This window comes from Argiope bruennichi, chromosome 7, assembly GCF_947563725.1.
Source record: "Argiope bruennichi chromosome 7, qqArgBrue1.1, whole genome shotgun sequence".
NCBI lineage: Eukaryota > Metazoa > Arthropoda > Arachnida > Araneae > Araneidae > Argiope > Argiope bruennichi.
The window spans coordinates 15,125,338-15,146,249 of record NC_079157.1 but is presented as its reverse complement, the minus strand read 5'-3'; the positions used below and the strand labels follow the sequence as shown (position 1 = coordinate 15,146,249).

The 20,912-nt window shown below is 29.4% G+C and overlaps 1 protein-coding gene across 1 annotated transcript in view; it reads left to right on the top strand.

The window, feature by feature from the left end:
- Positions 1-20,912, top strand: part of LOC129976331 (galactoside alpha-(1,2)-fucosyltransferase 2-like) — a 75,635-nt gene that overhangs the window by 45,769 nt on the left and 8,954 nt on the right. The window lies entirely within an intron of this gene.

Genomic DNA, 20,912 nt, shown 5'->3' with positions numbered 1-20,912 from the left:
ATATATGGAACGGACATTTTCATCTTCATAGCCACATTAGAATATACTGAGAGATACTACAATGCATTTTGTATGGGTGCTTGATATTACGGCCATTTGTGAAATACCTTTTAAGTATAATTTTCGCTGGTGTAAAGTACTAAAATACAATTGTACAACGTCGTTCGTATGTAAGTAATATCAATATGACTTAAAAAATGATAAAATTAAAATAATAGAAACATAAAAAATTACACAGAATTTTAAATGTCAAATGAATGCGTGGATCCCTGAGAAGTATTAATCCTTGAATGCGCGGTCATTTGTTTTGAAAAAAATCGTTTATTATAGGAAAACAGACATAGGTTACATAAAAAATAAATTAAAAAAATCCAGGTAATAATATGGTATATTTATTTTGAAAAAAGTTGTAGGTAGAATTTTGGCAACATTCTAGCTTGTGTCCAATAAAATTTTCAAATCAAACATCAAACATTGATAGTTTACCTGACAACAGATGGAAAGTAATATCACTCCTTTATAGGGAAATCAACAATAGAAACTATTTCTTCAAGTAACACGCTGAACTTCATCGTCCCCCACGTTCAAAAGAATATATATATATATATATATATATATATATATAAGTAACCAATCTAAAGTAAGAAAAAGTTTGAAAACGAAACTAAAATGAAAACGAAACAAAACAGTTTCGAAATCGCAACTAAAATTTATTATCTATTTAAACTAAAACCAAAAAGGAACTTCATAGTATTTAGAGAGCGCAATTGCAGCTACTTCTAAAACACAGATGAATTTATACAAAAGTATTAGAATCAAGTTAATAGGAAAAACAAAATCAAATAAAAATTAAACCAAAAAAATTATTAAAAAATATTAAAAAAGAATCCGGCCTGAAGACTTTTTCAAGGGTCACCCTCAGGCAGGGATTCAAATAAAGGGATTTTTTCTGTGAGGACATACAGACATTAAGTCTAATAATGATTCCTCGTGACCCGAAAATCCCCCGAAATTATGCTCAAGAGATATACCATTTTAACAGAAAGGAAATACAAAATAACAAATTAGAAAAAAACCACAAAGTAAAAATACAATGAAAACAATAACAATAAAAACAAAAACAGCATTAAAATTAAAATTAAAAACAAAAAGGCCAGAACATACCTTCCAACAGTGAATGAAACTTTAAACAATCGATTGTGATTTCCTGTTTTTGAAAGTTAACGGTTAAATTATGTAAACAGAGGTAGGCACCCAGCGCCATCTATTGAGTGATCCAATATGCAAGTAAATTTCTATTTTTATTTAAGCCAAAAGATTAATCCCAAACCATACCTTGTTTAATTAAAAAATTGACATTACAGTAATTTCTAGGAAAATCATTTTTAATTAAATTTTTAAGGAGGATATTTGATGCTTCAATATAAGAATTTTTATTATTGCAAACCCTTTTGATCCTGTTAACTTGTGAGAAAATTAGATTTTTGAAAATTTTAGAGTTTAGATTGGAATGGTAGTTACATAGTTTTGTTATTTTAAAGTTGAAATCATCCCTTTTATCGTATATACCAACTATTGTTTTATCATTAGCAATTTCGATTTTTAAATCCAGAAAGGTAGCCTCAAGTTGATTTATATTTGTATCTTTTAGAATTAAATCTTTTGGATAGCAATTAGTAATAATATTAGTATTGTCGAAGTTAATCAAAAGTAGGTCATCAATATATCTCCACCCGTTTATTAAATTATATTTAATTATTTTTTTCTCATAGTAATGCAGGAAAATATTAGCTAAAGCACTTGAGAAAGCTGTCCCCATTGGAATGCCCTTGACTTGTTTATAAAAATTAATACCATTAAACACGTAATTTTCAGTAATATTAAAATTACATAACTCAAGCCAGTTATTTTTAGGAATGATATTTTCATTTAAATATTCGTCATATATAAAAGTGCAGACCTTTATTAATTTTTCATGAGGTAGATTAGTGTATAAATTTTCGAAATCAAAAGTATTAAGTTTATTAATGTTGTTATCTTTAAGAAAATCCAATACTTCTTTGTTACTAGAAATAATAAAGTTGTCTTCATTTTTTATTTTGTCCAGGATAATTTTTAAGTATTTAAAGAAATGTTTACCCGTATAGTAATTATAACTACCAGTGCTACAGGTTACGAATCTGAATTTTAATGGATTTTTATGAAATTTAACTGTTGGGAATAAATAAGGATAGTTAAGAGAGCAAGTCTTAGTTTTGGTTTTTTTTGCAAAAGCTAGCATTCTTTTATCTAATTCCTTTTTTCCGGTGTTCTTTAACATATAAGTTGCATTAGAGTTATATTCATTAATTAAAAGTTCTTTATAATAATATTTACAAATTAAACAGAAATTATTTGCTGATTTATCTATTACTGTAATAACAAATTTTTCTTTTAAATTTTTTATTTCATTTTTTAATGTTTTACTAAAATAAATCCCACGTTCTTTAGATCTGTCAAAATCAGTATTCAATTTTATTTTAATTTCCTTTAAAATTCTCACTTTCCATTCCCCGAAACCTTCCGCAGGCCAGTGGTATTTTCTAGATAATTTGGCAATAAAAACATCCAAATCATTACCAATAGAAATCAAAATTTTTAAATTAATTAAAATTAAATGGGGAAGGTTATGCAGATTTAAACAATAATTGCATTTATAACAAATTTAACATTTTTAAAAATTTTCTAAATAAAGATAACTTTTCTAAAAGATTTAAAAGAGGTAAAGGGAAAGGAGGCAATTTTCAAATTATATTTGAGGAATTTCAAAATTACTGTAATCTGGAACACAATAGTGAAAACATTCACAGAATTAGGAAATACATTTTTGGTCTTAGAAATAATAAAATGAAATGGTTTTTAAATAATAAATTCGGGGAATTAGAGTTTAAAAATTCGTACACTAAATGTATTATTCTAGATCTTATTAAATGTAAACTTAACATTGGAAAAAACGATTTACTTTTTAATAATAAAAATAATGTTTACAAAGAATACTGTGCGATTAAATTCTTGGATATTTACTTCGAATATCTAAAATTACCCAAAATTATACATAATAATAATATATTTTTTCCTCTTGCAGATAAAACTAATGTATCAATAGCGTTTAGTTACACTTCAACTTTAAAGAAAAAAATTTGTAATTATAATTACTATAGCAAAAATTTAGATAAAATAAATAAAACAGATTGTTACTGTAACAAGGAAAAATATAAAGATTTTATAGATATTGATAAAGGTCATATTATTACAGGTAATTTAAAAATTATTGAATCCAACTCTTTAAGAGATTTGATGGGAAGAGGAACAAAATTTAGATTAAGAGAAAAAATAAACCATAACAAAATTTTGATTTCTATTGGTAATGATTTGGATGTTTTTATTGCCAAATTATCTAGAAAATACCACTGGCCTGCGGAAGGTTTCGGGGAATGGAAAGTGAGAATTTTAAAGGAAATTAAAATAAAATTGAATACTGATTTTGACAGATCTAAAGAACGTGGGATTTATTTTAGTAAAACATTAAAAAATGAAATAAAAAATTTAAAAGAAAAATTTGTTATTACAGTAATAGATAAATCAGCAAATAATTTCTGTTTAATTTGTAAATATTATTATAAAGAACTTTTAATTAATGAATATAACTCTAATGCAACTTATATGTTAAAGAACACCGGAAAAAAGGAATTAGATAAAAGAATGCTAGCTTTTGCAAAAAAAACCAAAACTAAGACTTGCTCTCTTAACTATCCTTATTTATTCCCAACAGTTAAATTTCATAAAAATCCATTAAAATTCAGATTCGTAACCTGTAGCACTGGTAGTTATAATTACTATACGGGTAAACATTTCTTTAAATACTTAAAAATTATCCTGGACAAAATAAAAAATGAAGACAACTTTATTATTTCTAGTAACAAAGAAGTATTGGATTTTCTTAAAGATAACAACATTAATAAACTTAATACTTTTGATTTCGAAAATTTATACACTAATCTACCTCATGAAAAATTAATAAAGGTCTGCACTTTTATATATGACGAATATTTAAATGAAAATATCATTCCTAAAAATAACTGGCTTGAGTTATGTAATTTTAATATTACTGAAAATTACGTGTTTAATGGTATTAATTTTTATAAACAAGTCAAGGGCATTCCAATGGGGACAGCTTTCTCAAGTGCTTTAGCTAATATTTTCCTGCATTACTATGAGAAAAAAAATAATTAAATATAATTTAATAAACGGGTGGAGATATATTGATGACCTACTTTTGATTAACTTCGACAATACTAATATTATTACTAATTGCTATCCAAAAGATTTAATTCTAAAAGATACAAATATAAATCAACTTGAGGCTACCTTTCTGGATTTAAAAATCGAAATTGCTAATGATAAAACAATAGTTGGTATATACGATAAAAGGGATGATTTCAACTTTAAAATAACAAAACTATGTAACTACCATTCCAATCTAAACTCTAAAATTTTCAAAAATCTAATTTTCTCACAAGTTAACAGGATCAAAAGGGTTTGCAATAATAAAAATTCTTATATTGAAGCATCAAATATCCTCCTTAAAAATTTAATTAAAAATGATTTTCCTAGAAATTACTGTAATGTCAATTTTTTAATTAAACAAGGTATGGTTTGGGATTAATCTTTTGGCTTAAATAAAAATAGAAATTTACTTGCATATTGGATCACTCAATAGATGGCGCTGGGTGCCTACCTCTGTTTACATAATTTAACCGTTAACTTTCAAAAACAGGAAATCACAATCGATTGTTTAAAGTTTCATTCACTGTTGGAAGGTATGTTCTGGCCTTTTTGTTTTTAATTTTAATTTTAATGCTGTTTTTGTTTTTATTGTTATTGTTTTCATTGTATTTTTACTTTGTGGTTTTTTTCTAATTTGTTATTTTGTATTTCCTTTCTGTTAAAATGGTATATCTCTTGAGCATAATTTCGGGGGATTTTCGGGTCACGAGGAATCATTATTAGACTTAATGTCTGTATGTCCTCACAGAAAAAATCCCTTTATTTGAATCCCTGCCTGAGGGTGACCCTTGAAAAAGTCTTCAGGCCGGATTCTTTTTTAATATTTTTTAATAATTTTTTTGGTTTAATTTTTATTTGATTTTGTTTTTCCTATTAACTTGATTCTAATACTTTTGTATATATATATATATATATATATATATATATATATATATATATATATATATATATATATATATATATATATATATATATATATATATATATATATATATATATATATATATATATATATATATATATATATATATATATATATATATATATATATATATATATATATATATATATATATATATATATCTTATCTAGATGTTGACAATTGACAACAAAATACATTTAAGAGGGAATGAAGCATTTGAGTCTGTTATGCAATGTATTAGATTTAATTTTATAGAAAATATTATTTTTTTTGTATTTTAAAATGTGTTAAAAATATTTTAAGTTTAAAATATTTACAAATTCTAAAACAGTCTGCATTAAAAACTAAAGTTTCGGAAAATGAAACCTGCAAATTGCCAAAAAGTGAATATTGAACTTATCCTAAATAATTAAAATCATAAAATTGAGGGGTTTTTTTTCCTTTAATGAACAGGGAGTTTCCCCTTTGCCGATTATATTAGTCTCTATTAAGCACATATACAAAGGGATAACACTGTAATCGTCGAAAAAAATCCAAAGATATTTTTACGAATCTCCACATTTCAGACCTTCTCGAGGTAAAAACACACAAAGTATCTCTAAATAATACATAGATACGATATTTCAAACATGCTTTAACCCTTTAAAGGTCCATTTTTTTCTAGTCATTTTATGTTAAAATATTTTTAGGCTTGAAATTAGAATAAGGAAAGGGATTCATTTAGCTTATTAGATAAATTTAATTAATTTAATTAATTAATTTGGTTAATTAATAATTAAGTAACAAATCAAGACACATTATTTTGTGTGAGATAAAGAACTGAAGCATTTAAGTTTCTGTCTTTCTAAAAAAATTTATCAGAGCTTATGCCAACCTACATAATTTCATACAAATATTGATAAATTTGGTGGGAAGCATACTTCCCACGGCCTTAGAAAGGGTTAAGTTGGAAGAATGTAATTTGATATGTAAGCTATATAGCATTTGTTAATTGTTATTAAATTCTGAAAAGTTTATCTGTCTCGTTGGCCAATTGAACACGATAAATAAAAACCGTTAAAAATAGATAAATAAAATTAGGTACACAGGTTTATTGCCTAAAATGTAAATTCTTTTCAAATTTTGAACAAAATCTATCAAATGACAACCTGTTGGTTTGGTATTTTCACATGGATATAAAAGCAATTACTCAAAAACACAATGATTTAAACAAATTAAATTTTGTATGTGGCCATCTGACTACAGTTGTAGCTCCATATTAAATTTTGGTTTCAATTGGTAGAAAAAAAGCATCCAGTATACAAATTCAGTTTTAGACTACTTGCTTATCAACCGCTTGGCAAAGATTAATTGCTAAAGATCATATTATAGATTCAATAAAAGCACTAGATACACCCCAAAGAACAATATTTCTGAATTATTGCTCGCCAATGTCACGGAAGACTTTCGCAACTTCACCCAATTTTGTACTGGGGAGAAAAGGGGACAACATTTTTATGTAAGAAAGTTTTAGAGAGCCCCCTTTAGTTTAAGCATCTATCTCAAGGAGGAAACAAATGTGCCTTGCAACCTTCATCACAAGTCATGATAATTAAAATATTTCTAAGAATTTAATTAATTATTAAGAAAAATCCTGATCTAAAATATTTCTACTAAATGAGAAGAGCTGAAGAGTGGAGAATAGCAGACATAATTTGTCTTCCAAATAACCTTGAATATTATTAACGGTAACCAGAAGGAGTGGTTCTCCCCCTCCAAGATCCTCTTTAATAAAGATGGTATCCCCCACTCGCCGCAAAAATTGTGAAACTTTGGACTAACTAATTCACTAACTAACTAATTAAAATATTTCTAAGAATTTAATTAATTATTGGACAACATCATCATCTAAAATATTTCTATTTAATGAGAAGAGCTGAAGAGAGGGAGACAGAGAGGAGAATAACAGATATAATTTGTCTTTCAAGTAACCTTGAATGTTATTAACGGTAACCAGTGGAAGAGGTTCTCCCCTTCTCAGACCCTCCTTAATAAAGATGGTATTCCCCACTTGCCGCAAAAATTGTAAAACTTTGGACTAACTAATTAATCCCCCACTCACAGCAAAAAATTGTGAAGCTTTGGGCTAACTATTTAAAATATTTCTAAGAATTTAATTAATTACTAAGCAAAATCCTCATATAAAATGTTTCTACTAAATAAGAGCTGAAGGGAGGGAGACAGAGAGGAGAATAGCAGATATATTTTGTTTTCCAAGTAACCTTGAGTATTATTAAAGGTAACCAGAGTTGGTGGTTCTCCCCCTCCCAGACCCTCTTTAATAAAGATGGTATTCCCCACTTGCCGCAAAAATTGTAAAACTTTGAACTAACTAAGTAACTAACTAACTAATTAATTTATCCCCACTCACAGCAAAAAATTGTGAAGCTTTGGACTAACTAATTAAAATATTTCTAAGAATTTAATTAATTACTAAGCAAAATCCTCATATAAAATATTTCTACTAAATAAGAGCTGAAGGGAGAGAGACAGAGAGGAGAATAGCAGACATAATTTGTCTTCCAAGTAACCTTGAGTATTATTAACGGCAACCAGAGGGGGTTAGTCTCTCCCTCCGAGACCCTCTTTAAAAAAGATGGTATTCCTGACTTGCCGCAACAAAATGTAAAACTTTGGACTAACTAATTAATTAACTAACTAACTATTTAACCCCCCCCCACTCACAGCAAAAAATTGTGAAGCTTTGGACTAACTAATTAAAATATTTCTATGAATTTAATTAATTATTAAGCAAAATCCTCATCCATAATATTTCTACTAAATGAGAAGAGCTGAAGAGAGGGAGACGCTGAGGAGAATAGCAGACATAATTTGTATTCCAAGTAACCTTGAATATTATTAACTGTAACCAGAGGGAGAGGTTCTCCCCCTCTCAGACCCTCTTTAATAAAGATGGTATTCCCCACCCTCCGCAAAAAATTGTGAACCTTGGGTAAAACAAAGAACAACTTGCGTCGCATTGGCGAACAATAGTTATGAAATCCTAAGCTTTGGCATGAATTTATCATTTTTACAGAATCTATCATGTCATCCTTGGCGAGTTTTTTAGCGATTAATATTTGTTATGAGGTTGATATTGGTAGCATCCAAAAAAAAAGAATTTGTGTTTTAGATTCGTTTTTTCCTAATCGACTGAAACCAAAATATTGCTTCAAAGATAAGAAGGAAGCCAAGACAGCAAGAATACCTGTTCCTCCACTTCAAAAAAGGAGCAATACTTCATGACTTTATTGCTAGAAATATTGTCACCTTATTAAGGAATTACGAACAGCGTTTACGATTCTTTAAATTTTTTGTTGTTTTATTTCGATAAAATGCTCTTGAAAATTTAAATGAATTGCATTGAAAAGATAAAAGTCTCCACTTTAAAATGGTTTACTTTTTAGAAACTATTTTGGGAATTATTGACAAAAAAAAAGTACAAAAGAGAACAGTCTGATTCAATTCTTCAATAATTAAAATTTGTAAAAAAAGAATTGAAAGGCATAATATGAAAAAAAAGGCTTTTGCCAAATTTGATAGTTCTATGTGCAGCGCTCTTTCTTTTCAAATCACCAATAGACCGACAGAAAATATTTATTTTTATTAGTATTAAAAACTAGATGATAAGGGAAATTTATAGAAAAGAATTTTTATTAGTAATAAACCCCATTCATTTGATGGTACGAAATAGACAAACAGCGAAGTAATATCTATATCTACTGATAATAAAATAAATAATCTAAATAAGTTTGAAGACGAAGATAGAATTCTTATAATAGAAGTTAATATTTCCTGATGCTTTTCAATTTTTAAACAAAAAAATGAAATATTACGCACTGAAATGATCATAGGTAATTCAGTACATAACATAATTTAGTATACAGTTTACATAATTCAGCATTCATTTCAAATAAATATTTAACATGACACTATGCTATCACAATGAAATAAATAAATACATGATTGTAATCAAATACATTCAAAAGAACTGAAGCACGCGCAGTTTCTGAAATTTCCTAAATCTGGAGATTCTTACATATTGTTGCCAGTAAATATAATTGTTCCTTTATTTTTATTATTTTAATTTTCTTCAAGCTATTAAAATTTAGACCGTATTCATTTAATTTCGGATTTATTATCCAGCTGCGTATCCCGCGATTTCCACAGGTTGACAGTCAGTTCATTTTCTATTGCATTCCGCGTTTTTCGCAGTTTACTGTGTTTACTTTTACGATTACAGATTTTTATTATATCGTATAATTATTATTATAGCATCAGTTCACTTTGTTTGAAAAATATGAGAACTTATTTGCAAACATCGCATCTAAAGAGTGATTTAAAAAATTATGCTTTCATAGAATTAAGGATTATTACTATTGAAATGGAAAATATGGAATTTTAGCAGCAAAAGTTGTCATCCCCTAATGCCAGAGAGTCAGAGTTAAAAAGTATCAAAAAACTTCAGTGAACTGTGGCAGTTGTGATGAGCGAGGATAGAACCTGGGACCTTGTGGTTCGCAGCTGAATAACATGACCACAATACAAAAGCAATTGCTTGTGTAGCGTAGCTGGCTTATCAGCTTTCACCACAGATTCTCCCTCCAGTGAGTCGGAGGTGAGACGAACGATATGGCTGTTGAGTGGTGATGTGTTGATCTGTTGAGTCAAATGCGCCTGTACCCATTTGAGCATTTGAGTAGCGTGTGTGAGTGGTTGCTGTTGTATCAAGTGAGTCTGACGATTTTGGGTTACTGTGGGTAGATGGCGCCACAACAGTTGTACGAAGGGTGAAAGATCATGGTCCGAGGTCACCAATGTGGCGGTTTAGTATGAGCGATGATAGAACCTGGGACCTTGTGAATCGCAGACGAGTAACATGACCACAATACAAAAGCAATTGCTCGTGTAGCTTAGCTGTTAACTGGCTTATAAGCTTTCACTCCGGAACGAAGAAAAATTTGAAGAAATAACTTATTGAAAACAGTTTTTTTTTTTTGGATAAGAATTTTAAAAGATAAAATTTCTTAGTGATTGAAATTGAGCTTGTTTCAAAGATATGTTCTTTGAGTTGAATACTTCAAACAGTGGAAGAGAATATGCTCAACGCCATTTTCTTGGTTGTCTTGGGATTGTTATAAAGTCCAAATTTATTCAATAGTGCTGGGGTGATAATCATCCGGGTAATTAGACATACTGTTATCACATCTTATCTTCTATTTTTAAGCCATGAGGTATGGGAAAGAATAGTTAAAATGTCAACTATAGTTTCTTGGTACCTGCATTACAGTAAATTTGGTGCTTCAAATTAAGGAAAAAATATTTAGCATGGAAGTATCTTTTAATTTTGCTTAAAAGTGGTAATAAAGATGAATTGAAAATCATTTTTCAGCTAATTTCTAAGCAATTGCCGAGATAGAACATCTTTAATGCAAAAGATATTCGTCTTAATGAGACGTTAGTTTGTTATGTTCAGTCTTCTGTTATTCTTCTGTTCTTAATCACAGATAGCTTATGGAGGAATTCAAATTTCAACCCCCACCATTTTCTACCTCCTATGAACTAGACGGCTAATTTACAATTTAGGTTTTTCACTCTTCTTACAACATGTTTTCATTATGGTTAAAATCTATCAAAAAATTATTTTAATTTACCATATTAACAGGATAACATGGTCAAACAATTGCGCATAATATGTATTATTGAAAATTTTCAGAAAACTTTTCCCAAAATCCTGTCATGAGAACCATTGCATTATATAGTATTCCTAGAAAGAATCTACCTAAATGAATGTACGTGTTTGTATGTGTTTTAAAAACTGACCATTTGACCTAGAATACTAAATTTTACAAATATATGCTTTTAAGGATGGCTATGGATGCCTCTAAGTGGTTGTTTTGATTTTTATTTGCACATTTCAGCTATATTTTTAGAATTTTGATTAAATGAATAAAAATCATTACAGCATTAGGCAAATGATTCTATAGCATCAAACTTACTGAATTACTTTTAAACTCATCGCCTGTAGCAACTAGCTCGTTCCCAGACGATTGAATTTAAATTTAATTAAATCCCTTTGTACGATTTTAAATTCACGAGTTCTCTCAACAAGGCATATTTGAGTATCAAATATTATAGCCGTGTTATTTGAACAGCCTTGTCCTTCGTTTGTTTAGTATACGCATGAACCTTAGTAATATACTCAAGTCCCTTAATATCACTTTGTTATTAAAAACGCATTATTATCTTTTAATTGCACGCTATCCTTCGCTGTATTGTAACTATACTTTCTTATTCCATGCGTAACTTGAACAGATGCTTTCAACACTGGATGATAATCACATTATTAATATTTGATGAAAGAATGAAAACGATTTGAATTTTATTGCAACAGCAATGTAGATAGAAAATTAAGCAACTATTCAAAAAAAAAAAAAAATGTCAAAATCTAGAAAAAAAAAAATGCATGCCTACTAAATTTATACCCTTAAGTATTTTAAAAGTTTTTCAAATGGTGAGCAAATTACTTTTGTCAATATTACTTTCAGAAGTAAGTGCGTGGCAACGCTGAAATCTCGCTTGATTATTAATTAATTACATTCTAATTAAAATTTCAAAATACTTTTACAAGGTGCACATTCCCACCTTCCAATATATATTTATGCCAAATTTGTTTCTACCTAAATTTGTCATAAGTACTCTCCGTCTGACCTGTAAAACATCACTATAACTGCCCATACCTTTGCATCATGTTTCTCTCTATCAACATTATTTAGAGGTAATAATTTAAATAAAATGACTAAATCAACAATTTTAAATACCTCATCATGATATGAGGATTTTAGATTCACGGCATGAAAGATGTGAAAGAAGTTCATTGCACGTTAGAATATTTGCTAATAGGCATGACTTGTAATTGTTTTGAACATATAGATTTTAATTATCAAAATCAACAAATATGCGATTCCATCGACTTTAAAATAAAAAATAAATTACTCAAATGCTTTTAATCAAATATGCATATGATAGATATCTATACTTATAATAAAGCTCAATGTGTGTGTGTGTGTTGGAGCTCTACAGGCCAGGTCATTTGACATACAGCTATCAAATTTGGTACATGTATACCTTGGAGGTCGGGAATGTGCACCTGGGGTCCCTTTTTTTGAAATTTTAATTAGAATTTTAATTATTAATTAAAAACTAACTTTCCCGCCAAAAAAATCTTCAATTTTCCCCACCGCCAAATGAGTAAGGCTTCAACTTTTTTTTTCTCCCAACAGTAATGAGGCTAGGGTTAGTATTTTTCGGCGGATTATTTCAAACGATTCTGTTTATTTTCTTAATGTTTGATGCATTTAAAATGAAACATTGTTAATTAATCCATGTTTCAGATTCATTCTAAAGTACTTTTGAATTAAAATAACACAGAATAAATGAAATTAAAAATGTATAATCTGCATAGCGTTACCCCAACTGGCGTAGAAAATTTCACGCATTTGCGTTACCTAACTGGCGAAGAAAATTCACGCATGCGCATTGTTCTGATTGTTGTCATGACAACCACTATCAACGGATGATTTAAATTATTTTTAGGTTAGTTGCATGCTTTTGTAAGTAAATTGTATTTATGTTAGTTATATATTTTTTTGTGTATGCTTATAGTTTTAAGTACATCGTTTTTTAAGTAGTTTTTTTAAACCTGTTTTAGACCGATTATTTCAAACGATTCATTTTATTTTCTTAGTGTTTGATGCATTTAAAATAAAACATTGTTAATTAATTGATCTGTTCATGATGAATCTGAGAAAGATTGTTGACAAATTCTTGAGATATTACATAAATTAAGAAAGATATTCTTTAGTGCCCATAAAATTTAAACGCTCAGTGACTCTATTATCAGTAATCATATTATTAAAAAAATGCTTTGTTTCAGTAAAAAATATTATTATATTAATTGCAGATTAATCATTTACACTTTAGTTTAAAGCATAAATTCTACGAGGGGTAACAGAAAATTAGTGAGATACATATCACGTTATGACTGAAGGCCTTTACAATATTATGAGTGAATTATAGGACTATCAAAATTTGAAGTTTTAAAATATTTTGCTGAAGAATCTATTAAAGTTGGAATTGCATAAAATATGTAATTATTAAAATTTTAACGAACATTAAGATTGGCGAACCGGCTGGTCGCCAAAGGCGGCTAGTATATGTATAAAGCTCAATGTGTGTGTGTGTGTGTTGGCGCTCTACAGGCCAGACCGTTCGACCTACAGCTACCAAATTTGGCACATGCATACCTTGGAGGTCTAGAATGTGCACCTGGGGTCCCTTTTTTTGAATTTTTAATTAGAATTTTAATTATTTATTAAAAACTAACTTTCCGGCAAAAAAATCTTTTCATTTCCCCACCGCCAAATGAGTAAGGCTTCAGTTTTTTTCCCACGCTCAAGAGGATAGGCTTAAGAAATTTTCGGCAGATTATTTCAAAGGATTCTGTTTATTTTCTTAAGGTTTGATGCATTTAAAGTTAAACATTGTTAATTTATTGATATTTCTGATTCATTTTAAAGTATTTTTGAATTAAAATAATACAGAATAAAGGAAATTAAAAATTTCTAATCTGCATAGCGTTACTCCAACTGGCGTAGAAAATTCACGTATTTGAGTTACCATAATTGGCGTTGAAAATTCACGCATGCGCAGTGTGTTCTGATTGTTGACAACGGATACGGACTTGGTTTTGAAGGCTTAATATGTTTTCGACAGATTATTTCAAACGATTCTGTTTATTTTTTTAGTGTTTGATGCATTTAAAACTAAACATAGTTAATGAATCCATCTGTTCATGATGAATCTGAGAAAAGTTTGTTGAAAACTTCTTGACATATTATATAAATTAAGAAAAATATTCTTTAGTGCCCGTAAGGTTTAAGTACTCAGCGACTCTGTTTTCAATACTCATATTTAAAAAAAAAATGCTTCGTTTCACTAATAATAATAAAAAAATATTATATTTATTGCAGTTTAATCATTTCCACTTTAATTTAAAGCATAAATTTTACGGGAACTAATAGAAAATTAGAGGGATACATATTACATTATGGTTGAATACCTTTATAATATTATGAGTGAATTATATTACTATTAAAACTTGAAGTTTTAAAATATTTTAATGAAGAAGCAATTAAAATGGGAGTTCCATAAAATATTTCATTATTAAAATTTTAACGTGTATTAAGATTGGCGAACCGGCTGGTCGCCAAAGGCGGCTAGTTGGTAATAAAGTTTATAATAAAATAAAGTTTATAATAAAATAAAATATTGAATTTTTAAGTACTTTTATTTACCTTGGCTTATTTCATGCATGTTGAGATAGAATTTCATTTTCGATTTTACATAAACTTCTTGATATGATAAAGGATTGATATTTTTTTCTCCTTTGTGTATTCTGTATGATAATTTACTCTATTGAACTTTGCAATACTTAATTATCAGTGAGCAGATCACATGAATTAAATTTTGATACCATATCAGCGTTGCCATCTGACATTGAATAAAATAAACATTAGATATTAAGATTATAATATCAAAAATAATTATAAAGAAAGAAAATTGTTTGATAATATTCGTAAATATATTCATATTTCTAACTCTGAATTGCTGTGGAGGGACTATTTAAGGATAAATTATCGGTCCAATCAAAGCAAATCATATGAAACATTATTATTGTTACAAGCCTGTATAGAGGCTTCTAAGCGTGGTTGGTTCTATCACCGGATCGACCGATTTATAATTATCTGTATTGGATGCTGCTCGGGTGCCGAGCCAGTAATCCCAGAGCTTGGCCATCATTTGGCGACACATGGTGACGATTTTGGAGACTTTGGTGACAAAATAGATAATTCTGGAAACTTCGAGAATTTTAACGATCCATCCAATAGGAACTGAGACATTCCTGATTGGTTGAGAAACTTCTTGGCCCGCCTCTTGGGAACTATAAAAGACCGGCAGTCTCAAGCTAAAAGCAATGTTTTGAGTTCAACTCTGGTTTATTGTCGAACAAGCTCTCTCTCCCTGAGGGCTTCGACCAGCTTATCGTTATATGCTGCGTTGTGCTATTACGCACTGCTATGTGTTACTTGTGTGAGTTTCTGGCTGTGAATTTATCTGTATATCAGTGACTTCGTGTTTAATAAACGTCATTGTTGTTTTCTACTGAGGCCTGCTGATTGTTTTCACACCATACACCCATTGCAAGCGAAACCGCGATTTTACGGACTTAGTAGTCGTCGTGGAATCCGTACTATTATCAAACTGTCATATCATTTATATTATATTAAATACTATTAGCATTTCTTCTTGTGGATATTTTTTAATAAACCTTATCATTGTCATTTTCGTAACTCACTATAATTTTATCGTTACATTTTGCAATACTTTACAATGTGTCATGTTCCCTTTGATATGAAATAATCCATTTAAAATTTCATATGATATATAGCTGTATTCACCAAATTGCTTTTTAACATTTTCAATTATTCCACTGCCTCTTTATCAAATATATTCATTCGACAACTTTATACCTTTCCCAGCAACTCCTCTATATCTTAAACTAATGTCTTCATCGGACAACTTTATGCCATTTTCAACAATTTCTCTACATCTTTATGAAACATTTTCATTGGACAATCTTATGCCAATTTCAACAATATCTTAATCAAATGTTTTCATGGGACAATTTCAAAAACTTACCTTCAATACCATTTTCAACAACTCTTCCATATTTTTATTAAATATCTTCATTGAACAACTTTATACAATTTTCAGCAACTTCTCTATATCTTAATCAAAAGTCTTCATTACAACTTTTATGCCATTTTTAACGACTCCTCTATATCTTTATCAAATAACATCATTGGAAAACTTTCCGCCATTTTTAACAATTCTATCTTAATCAAATGTCTTCATTGGACAAATTTATACCATTTTCAACAATCTTTCTATATTTTTATTAAATGTCTTCATTGGGCAACTTTAAGCCATTTTCCTCAATTCTATCTTAATCAAATGTCTTCACTGGCCAACTTTATATCATTTTGAACAATTCTACTATTTCTTTGTCTACATTAAACAACTTAAAGCCATTTTCAAGAACTACTCTATATCTTAATCAAATGTCTTCATTATATAGCTCTATATCATCATCAACAATTTCTATACCTTTCTGATGTTATTATTGTCCTCAGCAGGCGATTTAGTTGATTTTGCAAGAACTGATAAATGATGAGCCGTTACGCATTAAAAAAAATCAGGAAAAATGTGTTATAAAGAAATACTTTTTCCCAATATGTAGAATAAATAACATGTAGATGGCATTTAAAGTCAAATTTCCTCACAAAATGTTGTTAAATGGAACTTCGTTGACTAAAGAGCCTACCACGTGGGAAATTGTCGAGCTGTTATCCAACACTGTAGTAATCCTATATTTTGAAATGGTTTCTGCACCCCCCCCCCCCAAACCATAATCATTGCATACGAAAATAGAGCTTCCATTAGAAATAAGGGCCAAATACCCATTAAAAATACACATTTGTCTGTATTGTGGAATGGAAGCACTTTCGAAAAACAGAATGTTTTCGAGAGTGATGTCTAAAAAATAATAATAGTCATTTTCCGAACCCGAAACTGCCACGCCCAGCGATTACTTTGTGTATTGATCGCAACTGGGATCCAAAACAACATGGAATATATATGACTTCAATTTATGCGGCAGCTGCAAAAATAAACACATACCACATACAAAAACAGATCCCCCCCACCTCCACTGTTACCCTTTCCATGTCATGGATTTACAAAGACTGGGAGTGGGTTTTTCAGAGAAAGAATTAACGATCTTTCAGCAAAACATTAATAGTAGCATTTTGCTTGCAAAATTTCTGTTTATTTTCATGCTGGAAAAGGAGTTGCTGGTTTTGTAAAACTCTGTATTTATCCATGTACTTATCTTTCAGGTGTTAAGGAGAGATTAAATATTTACCAATAAAAACGGAGAGTGTGTGTCTGCCAATATCTGTAAAAATTACAAAATTTGGCAGAAATAAATTTTTGAAAGTAGTGATGGGCATCTTGGAAATGTTTTTTTGAAATTTTGATTAATTAAAATTAGAAGAGATTTTGGCATCCACTAGCTTCTGATGGGAATCTAGGGACTGTTTTTTCCATTTCAACACTAGGAAATTAATTTTTTTAAAAAATAAAATCATGATAGAGCTCGAGATATCCTTGACATCTTAAGTTTTTAAGTTTAAAAAATGTTCTACACTTCCGATATCAGAGGTTGCGAAATCCAATGGTTTCACTTGCGCAATGTAAGATTATAAATAAAGCCTAGAATTGCGCTAAGCATACGGAAAGAAACAATCCAAAAATACGTCAATTGGGTGTCAATAATGTGTCATAGGATTTTAATGGAAAACAAATTTTGCACTTGCTTTATATATTTTTTAAAACTATATTTACATATTCTGCTTAAATGTTTAAAAAATAATCCTTTTTAATTTTGCGACTCTCCTATGTACATAATTATGTACTCTCCTATGTACAATTAAGTCATCAATATATCTCCAGCCTATTATTAAGTCGTGTTTAATTATTTCTTTTTCATAATACAACAAACAATTTCATTAAAAACTTAACTACTAACGTATTTCCCAAAAACTTTTGCGATATAGAAGTTTTGATAAGAGAGGGTCTGTCTAATTTCTGACTTCCTCTGGTTTGTTAGCTTTGAGTTTTAACTCAACAGATGGCGCTTCAATTTTGATGTCGATGCATTATGACGAAAAGTGGTAAGCGTATATAGCTTTAAACGTGGAAAAATTAAATTTAGTTGAATTTAGCGAAGTGCAATTGCGCTAACAACTTTTTTCTTCACACTGTCTTTTGGAATTGTACTTTCAATTAGTAAGTATTTAGCTTTCTTGTTTAAATGATTTTGGTTCTATTTTCATGGTATTTTGTGGTTTGATTTGCTGTGTTCTTATCTGGATTGTTTTTTTGGAAATGATTTTACTTGTTTTAGTATAATTATCTTTAATCTTGTGATACTAATTTTATCTCCAAAGCCTCAATTTTCTGGGATTTTCGGGTCACGAGGGGTCAGTTTGTGGGACGAAAGTCAGACCCTTCACAGAAAAAATCCCTGGTTTGAATCCTTGCCTGAGGGCGATCCTTGAGAAAGTCTTCAGGCCGGATTCATTTTATCTTTCTTTTTGATTCTTTGGCTGTAAACTTAATATTTATTTCTAATTCTAATTTGATTAAGTTCATCTGTGTTTTAGTTGTAGCAGAATTAGCGCTCTCTAAATACAATGCATATTTTATTATATAGATTCAGGAAATTTTATATAGGTGAATTTTCATATTGATTATTTATGGGGTTTAAGACCGTATACCAACTTCATCCTTCCAGCTCAAAGAGCTTCATCTTTGACGCAGATAGACAGACAGACTTTTTCCAAAAGTGTGTTTTTCAAACTCAGGAATGTCTAAAATTTGGTTATACATGAAATCTGGAGTTCGAATTTTTTAATGATTACAGAGCTTTCTATATACCGCATATATGAGAAAAAAATAAACCTAAAGATCACTAAAATTACCCGGAAATAGATTTCGTACCACTGAAAGCAAATATTATTATTTGTATTATTTAGTTATATTTCCGTTCTGTTTGAAAGCAACAAGAAGGTTATTTTGTGGTGGATTTCTTAATTTTGAACCTTCATAAGATAACAACGACCTAGATCTGCGTGGTCCAAGACGGCCCATTTTTCTCCAAACTTCTGCACTGCAGGAACGGGAAGACATTTAGACCGCAACATCAGATTCAGCATGCAACATGCTCACATACCCGAGAAATCTTTAGCCAAATCGGATTTCGAATCTACAGTCCTCTGGCTTCGAAACCGAGGCCTTACCATGAGAACACCGCGGAACCAGCTAATCTTCCGAATTTTTATATGGTGAAAAATGCTTTTTGTGCAATAAAATGTTTCATGCCAATTAACACGGAAACATTTTAACATTTTCATTTAGTTTTGATTAATTAAAATCTAGTTCAAGTGTTGGAAAATAATCTTTTTAATGGAAATTCGTTATGCAACGCAGTGGCATGACAAATTTTGTAACTACCGGATCATTGGTCTACTTGTAAAATGTTTAGAACGACTTCTATTCTTCGCACTATGCAATTTTTAAAAAGTATTCCAGATTTTTAAAACATCCGCAAATTAAAATTAAAACATTTTTTTAATGCTCCCCAAAAAACAATGAAAATAAAAATATTATAGCGAATATTATTTTTATTTGTAGTTCCTATTTGGGCTATTAATAGAATCATTTCCAACCATATCAATCAGAGTCGACAACTTATTTGGGAATGTGTTTGTTAAATATAATTATGTAAACAAATTTGTTATATAAAATTTTTAACTAGGTTTTTTTTAAGAACTTGACATTTTTTAATATTATGTTTGATGCTTTAAAAATCATATTTCTACAGCATTTGAATTTTATTGTATTCTAAAGTTTCTAGGGTTAAAAAGCATTCAATTTTTAAAACTTTATTGTGTTTTCAATGTTTTTTTTTCATTGATTATACAGGGATGTTGAAATTTTATTATTTTTAGGGTTGATTATATTCCGTTTTTGTATCCATATTGTATTTTTCATATTTTTGAAATTAAATACATTTGACTTTTAAAACAATGTATATTTTTAATATTTTTATTTTTCAAATTTTCCAACTTTTTAGTATTTTGTTTTATTAAATGTTTTTAGATTAATTATATATACATATTAAACATCTAATACGTTTGATAATATTACTGTCGTTCATTGCTTACAACCTTCCTTTTCTTGTGAGTTATCCATTTTGTAATATTCTCTGTAACTGGACGTTTTTCTGTTATGTGTATTTAATTTTAATAAATGGATAGTAAACCCAAATATATATAATTAAGAAAATGGTAGCATAAAATAAAGTATGTTACGAATCTGTAATTTTGCTTTCCAGCATAGCTGGTTCCTTCATAAGAAAAAAATATTTCACCGGCAGAGCTACTGCATGCTGATCATATGTAGGATCAAAGACTTCCGGCGACGAATTTGGCAGCAAAATGGATGGTACTAGAATCTTCAAGAATTTGGCGATATGATCATTAGGACGCGATTTAAGGTGATCTTTCGAGATCCTTCTCTGCTCTGTCTTGTGAGCTAAAAGACCGATCCAGAGTTAGTCATATGAGTTAATCTGAAGTTATTAGTTGGGGAAGTTCTCTTCCTGGTGCTTTGAGCTGTTAATACTTATTGCGCTGCCTTCTTTCGGCTGTTTGTTGGAAGTACTGCTGTTTATTGCTTAAGTACGTCTCTGCTGTCTTCGTGTTAATAAACGTCGTTATTATCAACGGGGTCTGTTGACTGTGTCACTTTACACCCACTACAAGCGAACACGTTGACTTTACAGATTTAGTGCAGGAACTTCCGTAATAAGAGACATAAAAGCATCACTGGTAATATGGAATTGCATGTAATAATAGTAATACTTTGAAATCTTTAT